This window comes from Pipistrellus hanaki, assembly GCF_964339955.1.
Source record: "Pipistrellus hanaki genome assembly, chromosome: 2".
NCBI lineage: Eukaryota > Metazoa > Chordata > Mammalia > Chiroptera > Vespertilionidae > Pipistrellus > Pipistrellus hanaki.
Window position 1 is genome coordinate 95,396,643 of NC_140504.1, and position 24,937 is coordinate 95,421,579.

A 24,937-nucleotide genomic window follows, 5' to 3' on the forward strand; every position below is an offset into this window, starting at 1 on the left:
TAATATTTTTTATTTCAGACAATGTATTCTTTATTTCTTGTTGATCCCTTATCATTTCTTGTTGATTCCTTATTAATTCTAGTTGATCCCTTTTCATCTCCTCATAGGTCTTATCGACCTTTTCTAGGGAATTCTTGAAAAACCTTATATCCAGTTGCTTTTTGTCCTCCATTTCTTTTGTTTGTGATCTATTTCGTTGTCTCAGCATTTTCACAGCTTCCCTGATGGGGCGGGGTTTCAGGGTGGAGCCTACAGCCTTGGCTTCTGTCAGCCCCGCCCTATGCGGTTCCTGAGTCTCAGTAATCCCCAGGGTCCTTCAGTACTCGTTGAAAGCACCTCTGAGAGAAAAGTGCCCTCAATGTTTGCCTGCTACCAAACAGTCTAGCCTCTCCCCCAATGAGCCTGGAACTGGGGTTCAGTTAAATTGGAAGTGGAGTTGGAGGTGGCGTTCAGAGCAGTCCGAAGCTTTTGTCTCCTTCCCGCCAGGGCAATCCCGCGGCACGGCCAACCATCCCTTCTCTGAGCGCAATGTGCGCACCTCCTGGACCTCCTTTCGCCGCTCCCCCCAGGTTCGGCCTTACAGCCCAGCTCCCTCTGTGTGAGCCTGGGTCCCCGGGGTCTGGCCTAGAACTGGGGGTTCAGAGCAGTTGGAGCTGGGCCCAACACAGTCGGAGCTTTTATCTCCTTCCTGCTAGGGAACGCCAGCCAGGCACTCAGCCTCCCTCCTCTCTGGCTCCATCCTCTCTGCGCGTGCCGCGTGTCTCCGTACCTCAGGCTTTTACAGCTCCTCCGTTCTTCCTCCTGGTTTTCTCCTTGCTTCTCGTTGTAGAATTTCCAGTCATTCGACTTTCCTGTAGTTCTGGGTAATGTCCATTTTACATTTTAGTTGTATTTTATTGAAATTGTTGTGTGCGGCTGCGGCTAGGTGTTTACCTGTGCAGCCATCTTGGATTCTCCCACGTTGCTGAATATTATTAATAAAACCATTATTCAGTACAGTGAGCCTACCCTAAAGAAAGCTGCAAATCTAGTCTTTTTTGTAGCCTGCCTAAGGGTTTGATGTAATATAAGGAGGAACACAGGAGCTCTGTTGGGAAAAATTACTTACATATTGTAGGATGCAGTATGATTGATGGTCCTTGTAATCAATGACCTGATCACTGCTATTAGGTATTTGGGATGTATTCTGGGTGAGCACTAAGAATCCTGATATCTTAATTATCAGTATATTTACTTAATCACACAGAGCTTTATGAGAATGGGGAGGCTGATCTATATTTGGATCATCTTTGCAGGGCTCTTTTTGAAAATGATAATATTTTGGTCTATGCTTAGAAGTGTTACTGTTAATCCTTATGGTAAGCTCTGTTTCAATATGTTTTCCCCATAGGGCTCAAAAGTTAAGTATGAAATGCAATGACTCCTGGCTTTGATACTGATAAGTGTCATGGAAATGTCAAGACATTATCAACATTTTATTCATTTTTGCTTCCATTAATTAAAAACACATTTCAACAAGTAAGCCAACTTTTTGTATGTACAAAACTAGGTGGACCATATAGGCAAAGTGTCACCAAGCTTCACTCTCTCGGCCCCACACTGAGAGGTCCGCCTACCACTGCAGGTAACAATGGTAAAAAATGCGACCTATACTTATTTTGCTAAAAATAAAGTTGCTGGATGTTTCAGCCTTTAGCAGTTTTCCCCTTTCAGGTGAGTTTTATCTCCTTAAAGAAGTCTAGGAAGAAAGCCTGCCAATTGGAAAATAAGACAGAAATTCTTTAAACGCACATTTTAGTAAAGCATCACTGTAGCACAAAGGTGGTAGTTAAAATCATGTGCTTGCCCTGACTGGTTTGGCTTAGTGGATCGAGCGTTGGCCTGTGGACTGAAAGGTCCCAGGTTCGATTCCGGTCAAGGGCATGTACCTTGGTTGTGAGCACATCCCCAGTGTACAGGAGGCAGCTGGTCGATGGTTCTGTCTCATCGACGTTTCTAACTCTCTATCCATCTCCCTTCCTCTCTGTGAAAAATCAATAAAATATATTAAAAATCAAATTGTGTGCTGCTTTTCTTGAAGTGCAGCCCAACTTCGGATGCTATAATGGTTGCTAATTACTTTTCTCCGAATTGTAGCTAAGCATTGAGTCACATTCTTTAGTGACAGGGGAGTGCTTCCCCTTTCTCCCCTCCTTTCTCTGCCTCTCTTCTAAAACCTCCTCAACCTTCCTACTGTGCTTGGACCTAAGTATGTTAATTTCAATAGTGAGCTGGCCTGGACAGCCAGGGAGACAAGAGCCTGTGGATATCACTGTGGCTGGGTGCTGAGAATCAAGCAGGAGGCGACCTGCACAGTAAGCAGAGCACAGGGGCAGGGGACCCATCGACTTGATTTTGTTTAGAAAGTGATGTCTTTTGCTCATAGGGAAATTCTTGGACTTGACCAAGCTTAATTCTTTATAATATTTATTTTCTTTTAATTTTGGATTCAGATTCTTAAGATTCTAAGTAAATTATTTTTCTTCTGAGGGACCCTCACAAGATTAAGGAAAATTTCAGGAGTGCTTGGTTTTGGTGCCAGGCAGATCTACCTATCTAATAGTATAAATTCTTATACTATTTATGAGTTATGGATGTTTAGGCAAGTCTCTTAAACTTTAAATCTCAGTTTCCTCATTCATAAAATGGGGATAATTTCTCTTTTCATGATTATTGTATTAAATGAGGTAATGATTCAAGTAAAATTCTTGAGGTTCTGTAGGAGACCAACAGCTGGGTGGTAGCTGGTACCAACAGCTTCAAGAAGGTGATCTCCGTTGTATTCTTGACTTTGACATTGTGCTGTGAATTTTTGCATTGTTTGCACCTAATTTGACCTACCAGTGGGGAGAATGTTTCTTTATGGCTCTTCTGGTCCACTATAGGAACTGTCACATGATCAGGGTTCATCACTCTCTACCTGAGATGGACCAATAATACCAACCTGAAGGCAAACACTCTTGAATACAGATGCTGATTATTTTCAGTTAAACAGCTATAGGGAAATCTGTATCTACAGTAATATTGATAAGGGTAGAGCTATTTTAAAAAATGTTTTTATTGATTTCAGAAAGAGGGAGGGAGGGAGGGAGGGAGGGAGGGAGGGAGGGAGGGAGAGAGAGAGAGAGAGAGAACACAACAGTGAGAGAGAACTATTGATTGGTTGCCTCCTACATGCCTTCTACTAGGGATCGAGTCCACAGCCGGGGCATGTGCCCCAAACAAAATGAAGCCATGACCTTCTGGTTCACAAGTCACTGCTCAACCACTGTGCCACACCAGCCTGGCAAGGGGAGTTTATTTCTTTAGGAAAAATAATCACTCACTTTTTAAAAAGATTGGCATCAAATTTATTTTTCAAAGGGAGCTTTCTCTGTGCATTTAAACTGTGATTAAAACAAACCAAATGAGCCCTGGCTGGTGTCGCTCAGTGGTTGAGCATCGACCCACACACCAAATGGTCGCCAGATCGATTCTTGATTGGGCATAAGGGCAGGGTGAGGTGAGGGATGTTGTGGGCTCATCCCAGTTGGGAGGGAGTACTGAAGATAGCTGATCCATGTTTCTATCTCTGTATCCCTCTCCCTTCTCTCTCTAAAGTCAATAAAAACATTTAAAAACAACAACAAACCAAGTGAAAAAGGATTTCAATATAAACTTTCAGTTGCCACGAAGTAAAGTGCATTTGTGTCCAATGTTGGACTCCTTCTTTCAAGCATTTTTGTAGGTCTGTCACACCTGTTCCCATCACTTACTCACCATTTTATATTTTAAACTTAGCTTTAGCATGCTTATGCTGATGTTCATGAGTATATCTTCAAATGCTGTTTTAGTTTTGCTATCTCCTTCACAGTGGAATTTTGAGGCATGGGGAATTTTAGGAAGTGGCATGAGTAGGATTCATTGTTGTCAGCTGCCACAGAGGGAATGTCACCTAGTCTTTTTGATCCCCTTTTCCTCATTGGTAAAATACTTATTGGCATTGCTTCCCTAACAGGGTTATTGGGAAGCCCGATAATAATAATAACAAACATGTATGAACAGTTATATGCCAGGAAACTATGCTAAGAGCTTAACATGCCTTAGTAACTTTAATTTCAAGATAACTTTATGGGCCTGATACTTTTCTCCTAATAATAATAATGGTAGCTAACAGTTATTGATAGCTTTCTACCTGCCAGCCTGCCAGAGACTTTGTATGCGATAGGTGTTGGAAAACGAAGGCACACAAAGATTCAATAACTTGTTCACGTTTATACACGTAATAAGTGCAGGCGCTAGGTCTGGAGGATTGGTACACAGTCTAGCTCTAGACCTCTTTTTAAAAATATATATATTTTATTGATTTTTTACAGAGAGGAAGAGAGAGGAATAGAGAGTTAGAAACATCGATGAGAGAGAATCATCGACCAGTTGCTTCTTGCATACCCCCTTATGGGGATGTGCCCACAACCAAGGTACATGCCCTTGACTGGAATCGAACCCGGGACCCTTGAGTTCCAGGCTGACCCTCTATCCACTGAGCCAAACTGGTTTCGGGTAGACCTCTTTTTTTAAAAATATTAATTTCCCCCCCACAGTTTCAAGATACAATTGACATTTAACATTGAGTTGAAGGTGTACAACATAATGATTCGATATATGTATATACTGACATATGTCACCACATAGTTAAAATACTTTTTTCTTGTAATGATAACTTTTAAGATCTACTCTCAGCAACTTTCAGTTAACAGTCACCACGCTGGACATGACATCCCAGAACTTATAACTGCAGTTTGTACTTTTTTGACCACCTCCACCCTCTCCTTAACTGTTAGTCACTGTTTGGTCTCTTCATTTTACAAATAAAGAAACTGAGAAATAGAGGCTGAGTGCCTTGTCTAAGGCCATATATCTGGTGAGTGGCAGAGGTGGCCTTCAGACCAGGCTCTTTGTGACCCTCTGTCCACAGGGTTGCCTGTTGTGCAGTATGACCTTGGAGGCTAAGGCTAGGGGGTTAGGTCCCACTCTGAGAGCTTTTTGCCTTCTGCTGTCATAACAGCAGAAAAAATGTACATTAGGGGGAGGTCCCCCTTGAAGGCCCACTGCACTAGAGCTCTTGCCTTGTGTATTCAAGTCTACAATTTCTTCTTTCTGAGGTCAGAGAATGATTGAGGAATGGGCTCTCCTTTTTAAAGTTATTACGAGTGCTGACCCAGCAGCAGGTTGGGAAGTGATTTTCCTGGGAAGTGTGGTGCTAGAGCTTGGCTGGGGTCCAGCAGTGCTGTTAGAGTGCCAGAGCTGATTCCCCAAAGGAGAGTGGTCCAGAAGAAAACAAATGAATCCCTAGAGGCCCTTGTCTTATCAGTGGCAGTGTCTTAGAGAGCAGGAAAATGATGGCTCATCTTTGGGAAAGCTCATAACTTTGAGGATTTTTCTTAGGACACTTACCATCCTTTATGTTTATAACTGGAGGAGAGAGGAGTATGTGCCATTTTGCTTTACTTATAAAGAATCATAATTTTCAGGTCCAATAGAGTCTCCCCATGCTCTACCAATTTATGGAGAACTTTGAAAATTAATTTGGAAGGAATTCTTCTGCAATTTATCTTGCTAACTTGACACCAGGAAGACTTGGAAGGATTTTATTGTTAAAGAGAGAAAAAAAAAATCACAAAACTTGCTATTTAAAAATATATGTACATTTTTATTGATTTTTAGAGAGAAGAAAAGAGAAGGAGAAAGAAACGTTGAGAGATAGCAACATAGGTCTACTGGGATAGAGCCTACAACCTGAGCATGTTCTCTGACTGGGAATTGAATGATGCCCAACCAACTGAGTAACATTGGTCAGGGCAAAACTTGCTACTTTAAAAAAAAAAAAAAAAAAAAAAAAAAAAAAAATATATATATATATATATATATATATATATATTTTTTTTTATTTTTTTTTATTTATTTTTTTTTTTTTTATAGAGAGGAAGACAGAGGGATAGAGAGTTAGAAACATCGATGAGAGAGAATCATCGATCAGCTGCCTCTTGCACACCCCTTACTGGGGATGTGCCTGCAACCAAGGTACATGCCCCTGACCGGAATTGAACCCGGGACCTTTCAGTCTGCAGGCCGACACTCTATCCACTGAGCCAAACCGGTTTCAGCAAAACTTGCTACTTTTTGACATTTTATTTTTTGTTTATTTTTAAATATATTTTTATTGATTTCAGAGAGGAAGGGAGAGGGAGAGAGAGATAGAAACATTGATGATGAAAGAAATATTGATTGGCTGCCTCCTTCATACCCCACTCTGGAGATCAAGCCCGCAACCTGGGCATAAGCCATGACCGGGAATTGAACCTGGACCTCCTGGTTCATAGGTTCCCTCCACCATTAAGCCACGCTGACTGCGCTGTTTTTGACATTTTAGTATATAAAATTTCAAACATGCAAGTAGAGAAAGAATGGCTGACATTTCCCATATTTGTTTTTTTTTTTCTTTTCTTTTTCTTTTTTTTTTGTTTGTTAATCCTCACTGGAGGATATTTTTCTGCTGATTTTTAGGAAGAGTGGAGGGAGGGAGAGATACACACAGAGAGAATCATTGATGTGAGAAAGACACATTCATTGATTGCCTTCTGCATGGGCCCAGGGATTGAGCCTGCAACTGCTAAGGTACATTCCCTTGACCATAATCAAACCTGGGACCCTTCAATCCACAGGCCAATGCTCTGTCCACTGAGTCACACTGACCAGAGCTTAATGGAAGCATTTTTAAGTAAATAATAGATAATATATATTAAACATAAGTAATTCAATAGGTGTCTCTACAAAATAAGGACGTTTTCATACATAATAAAATTACCATTTTCAGACTTAACAAAATTAAGTTTATTTCTTCTTTTCACTTTGAACATTTTCAAACCTGAAGAAGTGCTGAAAAAGAGTATACTTTTCCTTTATCTCAACTCAGTATTTCTTAACATTTTGCCACATTTTTCTCTCTTTATTCTTTCCTTCCATTACTAAACAATTTGAAAGCAAGTTATAGGCTACAAGAGATTTCACCCTAAAATACTTCAGCATGCAGCTCCTAAGAATAAGAATATATTTTACACAATAACAAATACAATTATTACACCCAAGTAACTTGAAAAATATAGCATAATGTGCAGCCCTTATTCAAATACTCCCACCTCCAAAACGTCTTTTGCAGCCTATGGTGTAGGAGCCAATCAGGGTTTACTGTGATATCTGCTTATTATGTTACTCTATTGATTCAGAACATTGCCCCTCTCTCCCTTATTATTTTCTGTGTTATTTTTTCTTCACATTAAGCTTTTTTAAAAAAAGACTTTAGACCAATATCCCACATGGGTCCCTTACGATTAAATTAGGTTAACAATTTTGATACAATTTTAACATTAATAGTTTTGTGAATTTCTTATTGTATCACATCAAGAAACAAACAAAAATTTCTTAATATCATTTAATACCCAGTTCCTGCTCAGAGTTTTTTCCGGTTGTCCCAGATGTGGTTTTTACATTGTTTGTTCAAAACAAACATTATGCAACATTTTAACGAAAACAAAGTAGGAAAATAAACTACATCTTAATCCTATTCCTTATAAATACTTTAGTTAATTTTTATGTTTCTGGAGCTGACTACTATATCTTCTTTTATAAAAATTACTTTAAAAATGAAGAATAATTTTTGTATATAAACATTTTAAGTATACTGCTTGATGAACTTTCACAAATTGAACACACCCACGTAGGCAGCTTTTAGGATACAGGGCATTCCTGATCCAAGGCCCCCAAGGGTGCCACATTCCTTATGTCCAGTTGTCATGGGTTCATTGGCCTGCTCAAAACGACCTCTGTTTCCCTAAAAGAGGGGACACAATTAGAAAAATCATAAAAGATATGTATACTTTAGTTGTGAATTATGAAGACCCACCTTCAATCAAAGAAATTTTAAGTGATATATGTATATATTTTCACACAAAATAATTCCCACAACAATGTTGTACATAATGGTTTCATTCAGTGGCTTCCCCTGCTTTTTGAGAAATGGGATTGCATTCAAAAACCTAAAGGTTAAGTTATCAATAGAATGAAAGGGCATTTTGTTTTCATTTGTATAAGTCGTTTAATGTTAAGTCCATGCATGTTAACAATGGCTACAGTCAATTGTAGGGGAGCTTAGCAAGGCATTCTTAGGAGTTCTCCTTGGAGGTAAGTGTAAGGGGAATTCAGAAAAGAGCAACTCTCTGCATGAAAGGAAATTATTTTAATCTGTAACTCTCAAAGGATAGTAAACAGTCAAATAACTCTGAAATATGGCTTAGTTACAATAAGCGTGCAGTTAAAAAAAAATAAAAAAAAAGGAAGATTTGGTGTTGCTCAGTGCTTGAACGTCGACCTGTGAAACAGGAGGTCATGGTTCCATTCCTGGTCGGGCTTGATCCCCAGTGTGGGGCGTGCAGGAGACAGCCGATTAATGATTCACTCTCATCATGGATGTTACCACAGCAAAAAACATAATATATTTTATGGTGTGCCACAGAATATTAGTAATGAGTTTATGTGTGCTGGGGGCTGATGAAGGCCTGCTGATTGTGGTGTCTAGTGAAGCCTTTTTAGTCACTGCATCCCTTGAGTAAATGAGGCCCAGAGACCCTTCATTTTGCATCTGGGTGATATTGCTGTAGGCACCTGAGTGGGACTTTGCTTTGTGTGCCTGCAGTTTTTTAGGGGGGTTGGCATCTATCTGCCTTCTCTGATGTGGTTCACTATGTGGCATGCCCTAGTGACATTAGTTGACTTGCTAAAGTTAGAAAGTGAGATTGAACAGCTGGGTTGATGGCCCAGTGCAGTTCCCACCAGTTGTTTCAAGATGGAGAGGAGCCACCCAGAGTGCTGAGCAACAGCTGTGGCCCTGAGCCTAGAGAAGCCGCAAATGGAAAGCACACTAAGAAAAGACAGTCACAGGCTCTTTATTTTAAAGTAAGGAGGAAGGTTAAAAGCTTCTGGATGCAAACAGCTCAGTTCACTTTTAGAAAAACACAAGTTTAATTTTAACACAATTTTGAAAAGCTTGAATGCACACATGCCTATATATGCCCTCCTCTTCTCTGTCTCTTACCTACATTAACTCTGCTTTAGATAAACCTTGTCATTGGAGTGCTCTGGAATCAGGGCTTTGTAGCATCACACTCCCATTTGCCCAGTGACTCTCGATAGGAACTGCCTATAGTTTTTAGTTTTGATAAGTTAGATATAAAAATATTGTTTCAATGTCTGAAGCATATTGCGTGTTTGGACATGTTGCTGCATTAAATCTGAAGGCATGATTGGAAAAAATGCCACAAATGGTATGTCCTAACTCCTAAACTGTATTTTATAGCTTATTAATAAAGTGAAAAAATATTATATCTGAAATAAATTAGAGAATTATTGGGTTAACCTAATTTAAATCCCAGAGCCTCTTGTAATAATACATATCTATACTAATAAAAGGGTAATGTGCTAATTAGACCGGATAGACCGGACGTCTTTTGGACAAAGCCACAGAGGCTGCGAGGCCGAGGAGTACTGGCAGCGGCAGTGGGGTGATAGGGGTGGCTTCTCCCTCCCACTGAGGGAGGCCAGAGGCAACAGCAGCGGCAGGGTGATGGGAGCAGTGCCTTCCCCTGATCGGCCTGATCCCCTGATCGGCCTGGTCGCCTTCTGCAGAGGCTGAGGAGCGGGCTGAGGACTCCCAGACTGTGAGAAGGGGCAGGCTGGGCTGAGGGACCACCCTCACTCCCAGTGCATGAATTTTCATTCACCGGGCCTCTAATATAGTGTAAATTTTATGAGGGAAATAATAACATTCAGTGTTTCTCAAACTTGTTTGATAACAAAGCACTTTTGAGTATGGGCCTGTGGGGTTTATCTTCTAGGACTAATATTTTGGAGAACATCTTTGAGGTGACCTTGCCCATAACTGTATCTCCTTACAGACAATGTGGCTGAGCACACAGGCTTTTGTAGAAGTAGAGAAGTAAATTTTAGGGTGAAGTGCCACATGAGACCCATCCACGCAGTAATGTGATGCACACATTAAGAAGTGTCTCCCTTAATTGCCTTATGGTACCTTAGTATTGGTCCATAGGCCCTCACCTTAGTGCACACTTTCGTTTTCATCTTTTTGTTAAAATAGTTGTTGCTGGGTCCTGGCCCATGTTGTTCAGTGGTTAGAGCATCAACCCATGCACCAAAGGTTCATGGGTTTGATTCCTGATCCAGGGCACATACCTAGGTTTCAAGTTTGATCTCGGGCCCCAGTTGTCCATGTGCTGGAGACAGCCAATTGATGTTTCTCACATTGATGTTTCTCTCTCTCCCTCTCTCTCTCTCTCTCTCTCTCTCTCTCTCTCTCCCTTCTTTCCCTCCCTCCCTCTTTCTCTCTCTCTTTCTCTCTCTCTCTCTCTCTCTTCCCCCCCTCTCTCTCCACCCCCTCTTTTATTCCTCCCTTCCTCCTGTTCCTTCCCTCCCTCCCTCCCTTCCTTCCTCCTACTCTCTCAAAATCAATGAAAAAAATATCCTCTGGGGAGAATTTGAAAAGAAAAAAAAAGTTTTCAGGTTATGGGAAATTTTCAAACTAAAGCTCAACTTAGCTTCCTTTTTGTAAGACCATGCTTGCAAGAATGTAATATGCAAGGAATTTTTTGGAGCAAACTAATAAAATACAGGTAGTTAATTAGATAGTCATATAAAGTCAAGTTTCTGTCCTTTTTCTCTTGATTTTATTTCATTGCAACAATAGTCTCTACCCTTTTTTGTCATTTGGCAACATATGATAATCAGTGTTTGTACATTTCTATTTCAGAAGGTCTCACAAACATGTGCCTCTGTTAGTGTTAAATGTGAGGTGTTAAAAAAAAAGGGAGAAGGTAGTAGTAGTAAAATTGGAATTATCTCCGATACTTCTTCCCCCATCCCATTGCAGTAAAATTAGATAGGAAAGATGTTGAAAAGTTAGTTATTATAGACATCTAGAGGCCTGGTGCACGAAATAATGCACTTTGGCGGAAGGTGTCCCTCAGCCTGGCCTGCATCCTCTTGCAGTCCAGGAGCTCTTAGGGCTCAGGGAGCGGGCCTAAGCCGTCAGTTGGACATCCTTAGTGCTGCTGTGCAGGCGGGAGAGGTTCCAACCACTGCTGCTATGCTCACCAGCCGTGAGCCCAGCTTCTGGCTCACTGACCACCAGGGGGCAACTTCTGTGTCGAGTGTCTGCCCCCTGGTGGTCAGTGCACATCATAGCGACTGGTTGGTCTGCAGTTTGGTCAATTTGCATATTAGCCTTTTATTATAAAAGCTAGTAAGCTAACATATTATTGTATGAACAGGTTTGTTTTATAGAATGTCAATCCTATTTGTATATTTTTCCTAGTAATCAACATTAATACAAACTAAAGACAACCTAGCTGAAACTGTTATTGTTAGAGACTGATTCCTGGAGGAACATGCTTTCCAGAAGGCAGGGCCTTCAACATTATAGCCTAGTTCTGGTGTGGCTTTCTAGCCACACCCATGCTGGCAAATCCCCAAATCCATCTCCCGAGTCCTTTTACTGCTTCTTTTTAAGTCAGAGCAGAGCATTGGCTTCTGCATTTCTATTTTTTTAAATTTATTTATTTAAAATATTTCTTAATTGATTTCAGAGAGGAAAGAGAGGGAGAGAAAAATAGCAACATCAATGATGAGAGAGAATCACTGATCAGCAGCCTCCTGCACGCCCCACACTGGGGATGGAGCTCACAACCTGGGCATGTGGTCTGACCGGGAATCAAACTGTGACATCCTGGTTCATAGGTCGATACTCAACCCTGAGCCATGCCAGCTGGTCTGCTTTTGCATTTTTAAAAGCAGTAGTGTGTTTTTCCCTTTCCTTTCTCCCTGACAACAACTACAAGATCACATGTAACTAATTCGTTTTACTGTCATGAGACTCTCTTTTCTTTTCTTTTCTTTTCTTTTCTTTTCTTTTCTTTTTTTTTTTTTAAATATATTTTATTGATTTTTTACAGAGAGGAAGAGAGAGGGATAGAGAGTTAGAAACATCGATGAGAGAGAATCATCGACCAGTTGCCTCTTGCACACCCCCTACTGGGGATGCACCCGCAACCAAGGTACATGCCCTTGACCGGAATCGAACCCGGGACCTTTCAGTCCACAGGCCGACGCTCTATCCACTGAGCCAAACCGGTTTCGGCTGAGACTCCCTTTTCTTGACAGGATGGGCCTGATAAAACCAGGCAGTGAAAAGGTTCAACTTTGTAGGCAAGTTTACACACTACGTAACTCAGGGCTTTGGGAGGGACGAGGCAGGATGGTAGTGTGTTACTGAAGCAGGAGGCTGGGAATCTGTCCGTGGGGCCCTTTGCTCCCAAGGACGGAACCTGTAGGAGATGTTGTTCTAGACAAAGTTCAGCTATCAGCAGCACCCACTGTCCATACCCTCTTTTCCTTCTTTCCTGATGGCCCATGTTATTTGCATCAGCTTCCTTGGGTTCATGGGAAAAGCCCCAGAGCAGTAAGCTCCTTAAGGTGTTTATTAGGTCATTCCACTCATCCCAACTTAATTTCTGGATCTTAAAAATGGAGATTAAAAAAGAGGAGAATCCAAGATGGCTGCTCGGGTAGGCACCTAGCCGCAGCCGTGTGCAACAATTTCAGTAAAATACAACTAAAATATAAAATGGACATTACCCAGAACTGCAGGAAAGTCGACTGACTGGAAATTCTACAACAAGAAGCAAGGAGATAATCAGAAGGAAGAGCGGAGGAGCTGTAAGAGCCTAAGGTATGGAGACACGCGGCGCACACGGAAAGGATGGAGCCGGAGAGGAGGGAGGCTGAGTGCCTGGCTGGCGTTCCCTAGCGGGAAAGAAATAAAAGCTCTGACTGTGCTGGACCCAGCTCCATCCGCTCTGAACCCCAGTTTTAGGCCAGACCCTGGGGACCCAGGCTCATCCAGAGAGAGCTGGGCTGTAAGGCGGAACCCCGGGGAGCTGCGAAAGGAGGTCCAGGAGGCGTGCACAATGCGCGCAGAGAAGGGACGGTTGGCTGTGCTGCTGGATTGCCCTGGCGGGAAGGAGACAGGGGCTCCAGACTGCTCTGAACGCCACCTCCAACTCCACTTCCAACTGAACTGAACCCGTTTCGGGCCCATTGGGGGAGAGACTAGACTGTTTGGTAGCAGGCGATCACGGGCACCTTTCTCTCAGAGGCGCTGGCAATGAGTACTGAAGGACCCTGAGTCTCAGGAGTTGCATAGGGCGGGGCTGATGGAAGCCAAAGCTGTAGGCTCCACCCTGAAATCCTGCCCTATCAGGAAAGCTGCCTGCGAAAATGCCTAAACCAAATAGATCACAAATGAAAGAAATGGAGGACAAAAAGCGACTGGATATAGAGTTCAAAACCACACTTATAAGGTTTTTCAAGAGTTTCCCAGAAAAGGCCGATAAAATAAATGAGACCTATGAGGATATGAAAAGGGATCAACAAGAAATAAAGAATACATTGTCTGAAATAAATAATATAGAAGATCACAAGAGCCAGAAGACACTGCTCTGCAGAAGCTAGAAGGCAAGAGAATTCAGAAAATTGAAGATGATGTAAGAAACCTCTGGGACAACTTCAAACGATCCAACATCAGAATTATTGGGGTCCCAGAAGATGAGAGAGAGCAAGATATCGAAAACATACTGAAAGAAATAGTGACAGAAAACTTCCCCCACCTGGTGAAAGAATTGGACTTACAAGTCCAGGAAGCACACAGAACTCCAAATAAAAGGAATCCAAAGAGGACCACACCAAGACAAATCATAATTAAGATTCCAAGAGCAAAAGACAAAGAGAGAATATTAAAAGCAGCAAGAGCCAAGCAGGTAATTACCTATAAAGGAGCACCTATACGATTGTCAGCTGATTTCTCAACAGAAACCATGCAGGCCAGACGGGAATGGCAAGAAATATTCAAGGTGATGAATAATAAGAACCTACAGCCAAAGATAATCTATCCAGCAAAGCTATCACTCAGAATCAAAGGCCAGATAAAGAGCTTCACTAATAAAAAAAAAAAAAGCTAAAGGAGTTCATCACCACCAAACCATAATTATATGAATTGCTGAAGGGGGTTCTTTTGGAAGAGAAAGTAAACAAAGATAAAAATTATGAACAACAAATACGTAACTATCAACAAGTGAATCTAAAAACCAAGGAAATTAAATTAAAAAAATCTGATGAACAATATTAACTGTTGAATATAATGGAATCAGAGGTATGGAAGGGGAGTGAACTGACGATTCTTGGGGAAAAGGGGAGAGGGGGATGTTGGAAGAGACTGAACATAAACTGTGCACCTATGGATGAGGACAATGGGGGGTGGGGAAAGGGCAGAGGCTGGGGTGGGAAAGGGGGGGGGAGGAACATTTGTAATAATATGAACAATAAAAATTTATTTAAGAAAATAAAAAGGAAAATTTAATTTGAAAAAAAAAAGATTAATAAACTTCATGTGAGGATAAATTTTGAAGCTATAAAACACTATGTAAATGTGAGCTGTTATACATTATCACTATAATTATTGTGATTATCATGAAGTATGAATAAACGAATCATTAGCATGACTGTAATTATTAATAAACATTAATATCAATTTATTTACTCATTCAACAAACATTTACTGAGTGTCTATGCCAGGGTGGTGTGCTTTCAGGACTCATGGTGGGTGGTATCTGGTAGAGAGAAGCTCTGTTCTGTTTGTTGAATGAATTGATACTGTTTTCACATGCTTTAGAGGATGTTGTAGCTTCCTAGATAAGTTCTTTGATTACTTTATAGATAAAGATTTATATGATATTCATAAGGTTCATTTCACACTGAGAAGCAAAATTATTTGCTAAAGGAATCCCATTATATTTATTCATTTTCTCATTCATTCTTTTTCTTAATTTATTCCATGAGTTCTGAATATCAGGCTTTCTATACTCAATCCACAGTTGGAACCACAGAGAAGTTGAAAGCTTATTTAAAGTCTCCTTCAGTTAAATACCATTTAAAAGAGGCTTTCAGAAAGGAAAAACTGAAAGCATCCTGTGAAGAAAATACTATTTCCTCTGATAATTCTTATGATCTTGCCCTGCTTCATTCCTTGCATAGATTTCTTCTCCAAGTCAATGGGAATTGCGTGAAGGGTCTGAGGTCATGATGTGCCTCCGAGTGGGATGAAAAAGGAGCCTTGTGGCTGGTCATCAGACTCCATTTAAACCATTATTAGAAAAGAATATATAATTAATATGGGGGTTAACAATAAAAAATACAGCTGCAAGGGTAGGTAAAAAAAGAAAAACATTGCGGGGAGGTGGCACTGGAGGGGGGCGGGAGGGGTATCAGGAAAGAAGAAAATAAACACAATTACATGAGGTATGCATTCTCTTTTGTGAGAACAATCAAAAGATAGTTTCATCCTAATCTTTCTAGATACAATAAGTGCCTGTCCCTTCTGGATTAAGCAGATGACAGCAATAACAGCACTGCTGCCGGGCGTCTCCAAGACCGACAGGTGCTGGATATAAGATGCCCATCTGCCTTGTGAAGTGCAGACAGTGCTGAGAATGATGGGCCCCACTTGATCTGCCTGGGGAGGGGCTGTTCCCCTTTGTTGATGCCTTGTTCAGAGGCTGTCCCTGGCTCAAACAGCTGCAAAGTCAGCCATAAAATATTGCTTACTTACAGACTTTCCCTTCATCTGCTTTATCCCTTCCTTCTACTGCTCTCTTCCCGCCTTTTTTGTGCTCTTCCCTGGTTCAGAGCACCTCTAAGCTAAGCACTTATAGAGGCATTACCATGGCGCCATTTCCAGCTCACTGTTTCAGAGACTGACAAGGTTTTCAACCCTACACTCTAGCTGTGGAATTATTCTCAGAGGCTGTAATTATCAGCTACAGGTTCAAATGTGGAATGCAACATTATTTTTTAAGCAGGAAGTGAGTTCACTTGGCGGGGAGGATAGCTTTCTCATTCTCTCTTTTTTTCCTGATTGAAAAAAATGAATGCTTATTGTACAAAACAAAGTACAAAGCAATATAAAGATGTGAATAAAAACCACTTTCTCTTCATTTATATGTTATGTATATTAACCAAAGTGGGATTGTGTTCACTTAGCAATAGATTATGAACATTTTTCTATTTTCACAGGCTGTTTGTGATTAACCGGGGTGTGAAATGAGATTGTTTGTTATCTCTAACATTAAAGAAATCTGAAATAAGACAGTCAAGGGCTGGCTTGATAGGTCTTTATGCACTTACCCTTTAAAAAAATTGTTGCTCTTATTAAGAGGGCTGCTGTAGCTCTAGCTATCATGCCCACATTGCAAGCAGGAGGAAAGAAGATGGATGGAAAAAAAGAAAAGTCTGTTTATTCTGTTTATTGTTGCGGATTGAGTATGGCCACACCTAGCACCTAGCAGAAGGGCCAGTAGATTCTTAGAAGCAGCCTGCCATCTCTGCCGGATCTATCTAATTACACTCTTGGTATAGTTTGATGGAAGTGGAATTGGTGGATCAAAGCTTTTTCAAAACATTTTATTTCTTACATGTCAGAAAACTATTCTCCAGAAAGATGGTGGTACCAAATTTAGTTAAGACCCTTCATAAGGCTGTGAATTCTTTCTTCTTCTTCTTTTTTTTTTTTTTTTTTAAAAAATACATTTTATTGATTTTTTGCAGAGAGGAAGGGAGAGGGATAGAGAGTTAGAAATATCAATGAAAGAGAAACATTGATCAGCTGCCTCCTGCACACACCCCACTGGGGATGTGTTCGCAACCAAGGTTCATGCCCCTGACCGGAATTGAACCTGAGACCCTTCAGTCCAAAGATTGACACTCTATCCACTGAGCCAAACCGGCTATGGTGGCTGTGGATTCTTTTGTGAGCATTTTCTGGGCATTTTTAAAGCTATTTCCCCGAAGCTGTGTATTCTTTTGTTTAAATCACATTCTGCAGAGGGTAATGTGGAGAGTTTTGATATATTTATAATTTTTTCTTCAAAGTCTTTGTCTATACAAGTAAAGCATTCATTCCAGACATTGGAAGGTCATTCGCCTGAGAACTTAAATGTTATTTATACGTATTTTCTTTACTTGTAAAAAACATGTGGAGATTGAATTAATAAACTAACCAAACTAATGTGGCTATCTTCCAGTTTGAAAAATCTCCATGCCGGTTAAGTAAAAGGTGTAGGGAAAAGCTGTTCTGCACAAGTCAGTGCTGAGACCTGTTGGATCCTGCCTCAGTGGGTGGCCCTCAGGAGTTCCATTCACACTGGGCTCTGCTGCCCATGTTCCTCCTCTTGGTGGGGCCTGTTTTTCTTCCAGTGAAATGATTTTAAGGGTCACCATTATTGCTGAATTTTTATGGTTTCTGTTTTGACATCACTCATTTCTTGATTTAGTTATTCAGATTGATTATCTTGGCTCTTTTTCTTCAAATTTCTTTATCTTGCATATGTTACAGAGTAATATTCAATTATCTTTAGAGTCAGAAAAGTAACCTGCCTAAATACTGTATTTCTCCATGTATAGGATGCTTTCCCCCCACTAAAATTGTTAAACTGAAAATCGAGGAGTAGGAGTGTCTCATACACGCAAGTCAGCCAAGTCAGCCGAGGAGGGGCCACGTGGCTGCCTACCTGCCCATACCTTGTCAAACAGGCTTCCTTCAATCACTAGCCTTATTGTTACTGATGCCAGCTGATGCTGTAATTGGAGGTGGAGGTGGAGAGTGCGAAGATGCAACAGGCACATGCAACAGGGACTGGAGTGTTCTGAGCCCATAAATATGTCAAAAAATCAAAAGATAAATGCTAGTAAGCCATTGTCTTACTTGGCAAAATTCAAACCGAATGTGATCAGCTGTGCAAAAGAGCATGGAAATAGAGCTGCAGAGAGACAATTTGGACCTCTTCCCACTGAGTGTATGATCAAACAGTGGAGAAAACAGGAGGAACAACTCCTTAAGAGGCCAAAAAAGAAGACATCCTTAAGAGAAAAACCAGCAAAATGCTTAAAATATTGATTTCTTAACTTTGGGTTGGAAAAATGGGGGGCATCTTGTACATGGGGGCATCTTATACATGGAAAAATACTATTACTATCACTGAGGGATCATATAAAAGCAGATGATTATTCTAGTGCTACTCATCTGAAGTAATTTGAAAAAATAAAAAAGACAGCTCGTGAGTCAGCAGGTGGAAGTACATTATATATTCTTACAAGTTTCCTATACATTTAAAATCAGATCAGAGTTAAAAGTTACAACACATAAGTAGCTGCTTGTTTTATATGAGAATCAATACCAGCTGCTTTAGTGAAGAACAGTTGGGTTTGGATGGGGAAATTACTCATAAAAATTGAAACAGAGCTGAAACCGGTTTGGCTCAGTGGATAGAGGGTCGGCCTGCAGACTTAAAGGTCCCAGATTTGATTCCGGTCAAGGGATGTACCTTGGTTGTGGGCACAACCCCAGTAGGGGGTGTGCAAGAGGCAGCTGATCAATGATTCTCTCTCATCGATGTTTCTAACTCTCTATCCCTCTCCCTTCCTCTCTGTAAAAAATCAATAAAATATATTTAAAAAAATTGAAACAGATACATATTTATGCTCTTTGTTAAATAAAAAATTTAAAGCAATAGTATATTTTTAAATTCAACCTGTGAGTACAAAGCTAACTCTCTGGAGTTGGCAAAAATATGCATTGTATATAAATTTACTACTTTTAGGCTAAATTTTGTTTTTCTGTTTGTTGTGTCACAGAAACCTCAAATTTAATCAGGTTGCATTTATGTAACCTGATCTTTACCCCTATATTTTGGGGTTTAACTTGTAAATGATTAAAAGACTAAATTAGCCTAAAACTTCTTGAACATTTCTGTTACATAACTATGGGAAGCTTTTACATAACCTCTTCTAAGTATTCAGTCCTACCATGTTTTCCAGTCAAGGTGAAATCTTTTTTACTTTATTTTATTATATAAAATATTTTTTTATTGATTTCAGAGAGGAAGAGAGAGAAAGATAGAAACATCAATGATGAGAGAGATCATTGATCAACTGCCTCCTGCAGTCTCCCTACTGGGGATCGAGTTCACAATGTGGGCATGTGGCCCTAACACGAATCAAACCCGGGGCACTTTAGTCCTCAGGCTGATGCTCTATCCATTGAGCCAAACTGGCTAGAGCTACTCTTTTTATGTTAAATTCAAGACTGAAATCTTAGGCTGGCATAGGAAGCTCATCACACTCACCACCAATAGGACTGAACAGGCTCTGGAGGAATCTCAGCTTTGGCCTTTTCTCATGTGCTGTTGAGTTATTATTAGAAAAAAAGAAGGTGGAAGAGCCGCTTGAGGCTGGTGGTTAGCTAGCTCTTTTGTGCTTTGGGAATGTCTTATGTCTCTAGATCAATTATTATCTAGTCATTCTGACTATGTGAAGTTAAGTGTATCTCTAGTTTTTGTAGCAAGTTGGTATCTACCATTATTTCCCTTCATTTTGGGAGATTCATTGTACCATGGGTGTTTGCATTTAAATTCCTCATCTATTTAAACAGTTGTGATAGACTTTTACAATGAAAAGGAAGGGCATGAATATTTATAGTGTCATGTATGTCTGATACTTTTGTTGTTTGATGAAATATTCAAAACAATAATATTACTTACCTAGTTAATAGCAGATGTAAAATTCAAAATCACTGTACACTCTGTCTAATTTGGGTGGTACTTTCAACCAAAGATGCCAACATGTAAAGACAGGCTGTGGGCTGGGTTAAAAACAGGAAACATAAGCAGTGTTGCCCAGTGATTACCTTCAAGGTCCCTAGCACTCCCTCCCCTACCTAACTCGATCCCTTTTAATGCCTCAGTTCTTGTCTTCAAATCTCCAAATCATTTCCTATGAAATGGCACCTTAGCTCCGAACGGCACCACCAATCTTCAGATTGGGTGTGGGGTTCCTGCAGTTTTATCTCTATTTCCAGTTGTCATGTCTTTCAAACGTGCAGAAAGTGACTTTGACAACCAGACAACCAGAGCCCAGGGTGGCTCATCTTTCCAGAATTAAAAACACCCATAAAGCCAACCAAAAGGAATTGAATCTCTTCTCATAAATAGAGGAGAAGGTAGATTAACCCGAAATAATTTTTGGTTTTAAGGAGGCTTTGCCTTTTTTTGGGGTGGGGGAGTGGTGGGTGGCGGGAGGCAGGTGACACTGAAGTCATTTGGCCTCATTAGGAAGAGGAGAAAGGAGGGCAGCCACAGTTTAGCTGTGAGATATTTTATACTTGCAATGGCTTAGGGGCAAGCAAGCTATGTGTTAATGTTCCATTTAACAACTGGAAAAACAGCACGTTGAAACGTGTTGGGCATGGAGAGCCTGGAAAAACAATTTTCAAAGTATTTTAACATTTAGAGTAGCTCAGTGGCTTCAAAACAAGCCCCTTTTAAAAACTGAATGTGAAATTAAAGCTGTTTCCCAGATGTCAGACATAGCTGATATGGGGAGTGTATCTAACACGCAGCTATCGAGGTAGAATGTCAGGCTCTGGACACTTATAATAACAATAAAAATAGGGTATGGGCCTTGTTATTTCATTGTTACTACTGCCCACCAGTTTGATTGCCAGCTTGGAGGGCCCACGCTAGGTCATCTTCCATTACACCCAGTCTGGAGCAGGGGACACCACAGGCACGTAGCCATATGCCTCTTTCCATGGCATGAATTAGAGACTGCACACCTTGCAAATCCCAGCATTGTGCTTGGGAACAGTATCATTTCACTGGAGCTTGGCTGTAGAAACAGTACCATGCTGCAACACTGGAAAGAATTGGCTATGATTACCGAAAATCAATATAATGTACAGAAAGCCTAGTAGACTGAACATTATGGGACTTATAAATGATTTTCAATGGTAATTTTCACCACTTCCATATTTGCCTAAACTGACCTTGAAACTGAATCCCCACGGATGATACAGCTTCCCATAAAGACTTGTCAAATGAATAAATGGATGAATGTGTTTCATTTCATGCTGATAATTCTAGAATTCACCGTTCATAAAGAGCATAATCTCTTCTCCACTTTTCTAATTTTCATCTCACGTTTTTGTTTGGAAAAAGAAATTGAGAAAATATGTATCAAGTACATAATTTATTCTGGATATCTTTAAATAATAAAACAGCCGAAACCGGTTTGGCTCAATGGATAGAGCGTCGGCCTGTGGACTCAAGGGTCCCGGGTTTGATTCCGGTCAAGGGCATGTACCTGGGTTGCTGGCACATCTCCAGTGGGGAGTGTGCAGGAGGCAGCTGATCGATGTTTCTCTCTCAATGATGTTTCTAACTCTCTATCCCTCTCCCTTCTCTCTGTAAAAAATCAATAAAATGTATTTAAAAATCAATCAATAAATAATAAAACAGTGACACAAACTGTTATGTTGTTTGGTTTGAACACAACAAACTTAACGTGATTTGTAAATATTTTAATAGCATTTTTTTATCCTGACATGAGAACAGAAAAAAAAATGTTAAGTGTCCATTGTAAAATCTCAGCACAGCTAATGTTCTTTGATAGACTTCTTTGGCCTGAGGCAAACAAGCAAATGAAAACACAGGCCTTCACGTTTTCTTCTTGCTTTATCAGGGGATAGAAAAAAATGAGGTTAAGGGAGAGTATAGCCAAATTTGCAGAGGCAGTGCCAGGAGTCAGGGTTGCCTACATTGGGTGACATTGGGGACCTCACCGGAACGACAGGGCTCTCTAGCACTGTGGCTCCCACTCAGAAGGGATCCGTGAGTCACACCTCAGCTGTGCTGATGAGTCACTGGCTTCCCAAAGTGGTTTTCTCCAGAAGTGTGGCACATTCATAGTGTCCCCTTCTTTCCTAACCCAGGGACAAAATGCTGGTAAATAGGCCTCACCAGAACTGTGGCTATTTCAGTCTCAAGCGACTCACACCCAGCTAAGGGGTGGACAGCAGGTTGGCTTGACTCAGCTCTGAGCTGACCGGCAGCCTCAATGGTGAGTCTGCAGAAAAGCCCGTGGTGCTGCGTGGAAAGCTTCCAGCAGACAGAGCCGCACAGCTGGCCAGACCCGCACAGCTGGCTCAATGGAAGTGTGCACAGAACTTTCACGCTGCCGCCGCCACTGCTGATAATTTAAATAAGTGGAGGCTTCTTGGCATGGCTGTGATGGAAGTTGAGGATTAGAGCCTGGTAGTTAAAAATACAGTCCCTGCCATTCATTCTAAATTCCAGAGAACTCTGAAATTTTTTGAATTGGCAAATGAATGGTAGAGACCGGAAGCATGCACCAAAATAATACTTCTGGTTTTGTATCCTCTTTTATTAGAAGAGCCTAAAAAATCTCCTCTTTATAGGTAAGTTATTATTTCTGTGTCATAGATTGCAGCAGTGTTTGATGAGCTACTTAAGTAAAAATCTGACCAGAACCTTTTAACTATAAATCCTGTGGTTTTCTAAGAAGGATGAGCTCTTACATCCAACATGCTTCGGTTATGTGAGAGTCACCTGTATTATATGGTATGGGAGAGTTAGTTTTTATAGTTTTGGGACTTAATTTGTGACTGTTATGTTTGCTAATGGATGTGTCAGCCTGATTTTTTACTTCTTTGTAGCTTTTATTTTAATGTATTGGACTAGTAAGAGACAGTGTTGTTTTTAAGATTTGGGCAGAACAGAGGAAGAATTGTAGTGATCATGTTATGCAAGCTGCTTTAGGACAAAGAACCATCCGTTGGGGTGACAATAGGAAGGATGATAACATGGGAGGGAGAGAGATGACTTTAGAAATAAAATGGAACATTAGCTCTTCAGCTAGGTGAAGAGCCAGCACCTTACTTCCGATTGTCAATGTATCCAAGTTCAAAAGCAGACTCCCCAGTTTTCAACTGAGCTGATAGTGTTAAGCAGAGAACAATTTAGTGGATGGTCACTCATGAGGTGGGGTTGTACGTATGGGCTGTGAGTTATCCTGGTGATGGGGTGCCGCTGTGACCAGCTCGCCCCATGTTATGGTTTTAGATGACAGCAGAGAAACTCTCTGGAGAAAGATTGTGCATCCAGGCCTGGGAGAATTAGTCACTGTGTATGCCAGCTGTCTTTGTTCTTGTGGTTTAGACCTACCTCGTGTCCTGTGGAAGAGCTAAGTACTGAAATAGGAGTTTTTAAGCGCAAAATAGACAGGTTTAGGGAACTTTAAAATTTAAGGGGGTCCATGGAAAAAGCACAGGCTATGGAGCTGCAAAAAGTTACTTTTCCATAAGACAAGGGAGTTGGGAGAGGCAGTAGTTGCATTTCCATAAGACAAGGGAGCTGGAAGTAGCAAAAGATACACATTTACAAAATAAAGGGAAGAAAGCCCCTCATTCAAAGAAGGAAAATTAGGAAAGCAATAAGGAAGGAGGGCCTCACTTGTCCCGGTGAGGTTTGACTTTTGAGCTTAGGAGTTACTATAGTGACCAAATCAAAGCAGGATAGTGGCCAATCAGAAGGGCTATTGAGGCAGCCTTTATAAACTGTGAAGAAGGGACTGGGTGGGGACTCTTTCCTTTCCCCATGTGGGAGTCTGTTTGCTCTTCGGTAAATTTCCACCTTTGCTATGCCATCTTCTGTTCGTGGTTTCATTCTTCAACTCTAAAGGACAAAGAGCCTGGGGAAGCCATCCTGCCAGGGGAGCACCACATGTTCCAGCCCACAAATCCCGTATCAGTACCATTGGCAAAAAAGACCCAAAAAACAAAAGGTGCCACTCTAAGAAATGTAAGATATGAGTAAGATATGAGGTGTCTTTCCTAGCTCTTGACACTTTAAATAAGAACACACTGCTAGCATGTTTAATTTAATTGAAACACGGGCATTTATCCTTGAAATACAACAAAAAGGTAAACCAGCTTTTGCATATGTGTATTTTAATTTTAATTGAAGGAAATTTCTAAACATTAATATGAGTCTGGGGCAACAATTCTTGCCATCTGGTCCAGGAGTAAGCATTGGTATAGCATTTGCTGTCTGTTGACAGTGGGTCAAATTTGCTTGGCCCGCCCTATCTCGGAAATGATCACTCTCGGGCAAGTGTGTTTCAGTTTTCATCTTTAACACTGATGGGTTTAATCGAACTGGTTCACAACAAGCAAGCTGCAAACCTGTTCAGTTAGTAGTTTTAAAGCAAGCAATCTTCAGTTTATGATAATTGGTTATAACACTAAGGGGGTAGTGAATTGGCCTAGTAAATAAAAAAGGTTTTTAATGTCTGATTTGAAAAAATAAGACAACTTATATCCTAAACCGGACTTGTGAACATTATGGGTATTGAAGCAGTATTGCTTTTCGGGTACCTGCTATGGGCAGAACACTTTGCTTTGACATATAGGGTCATTTCTGTCATCAAAAGAGCTTATGTTCCATTGGAAGAGAAATACCAGCACCCCTAAAAAAGAAATAATGAAGGGAGGGGTTAAGAAGAAACTAGGATTGTCAGGTGATGAAGCCGAGTGGATTGTGAATTGAGTTGGAAGCGGTCTAAGTTGGTTGTATGACCCAGGCTGCCTTTAACTTCCCATCCCATTGGCTGGTTCTCTAACCACCACACTAGGTTGTGGTGGAAAATAAGAGGCAGGTTGGAGGCTGATTCCAAGTCTTGTCCTAACAGCTCTGTTGATGGTAGGAGGCCCTGAGTAATACATGACACTAATGTGAAACTAATGTGATAGGTGTATACACCTATCATAAAATATTAAAGAAGCGGGGGTTGGGGGAGAGGTTGGGAAGTAAAAAGGCTTATATTTGAAGGT

At 40.8% G+C, this 24,937-nt stretch overlaps 1 protein-coding gene across 2 annotated transcripts in view; it reads left to right on the forward strand.

Annotated features, from left to right (window-relative positions):
- Positions 1–24,937, forward strand: part of WWTR1 (WW domain containing transcription regulator 1) — a 159,083-nt gene that overhangs the window by 58,052 nt on the left and 76,094 nt on the right. The gene's annotated exons all lie outside the window — the stretch shown is intronic.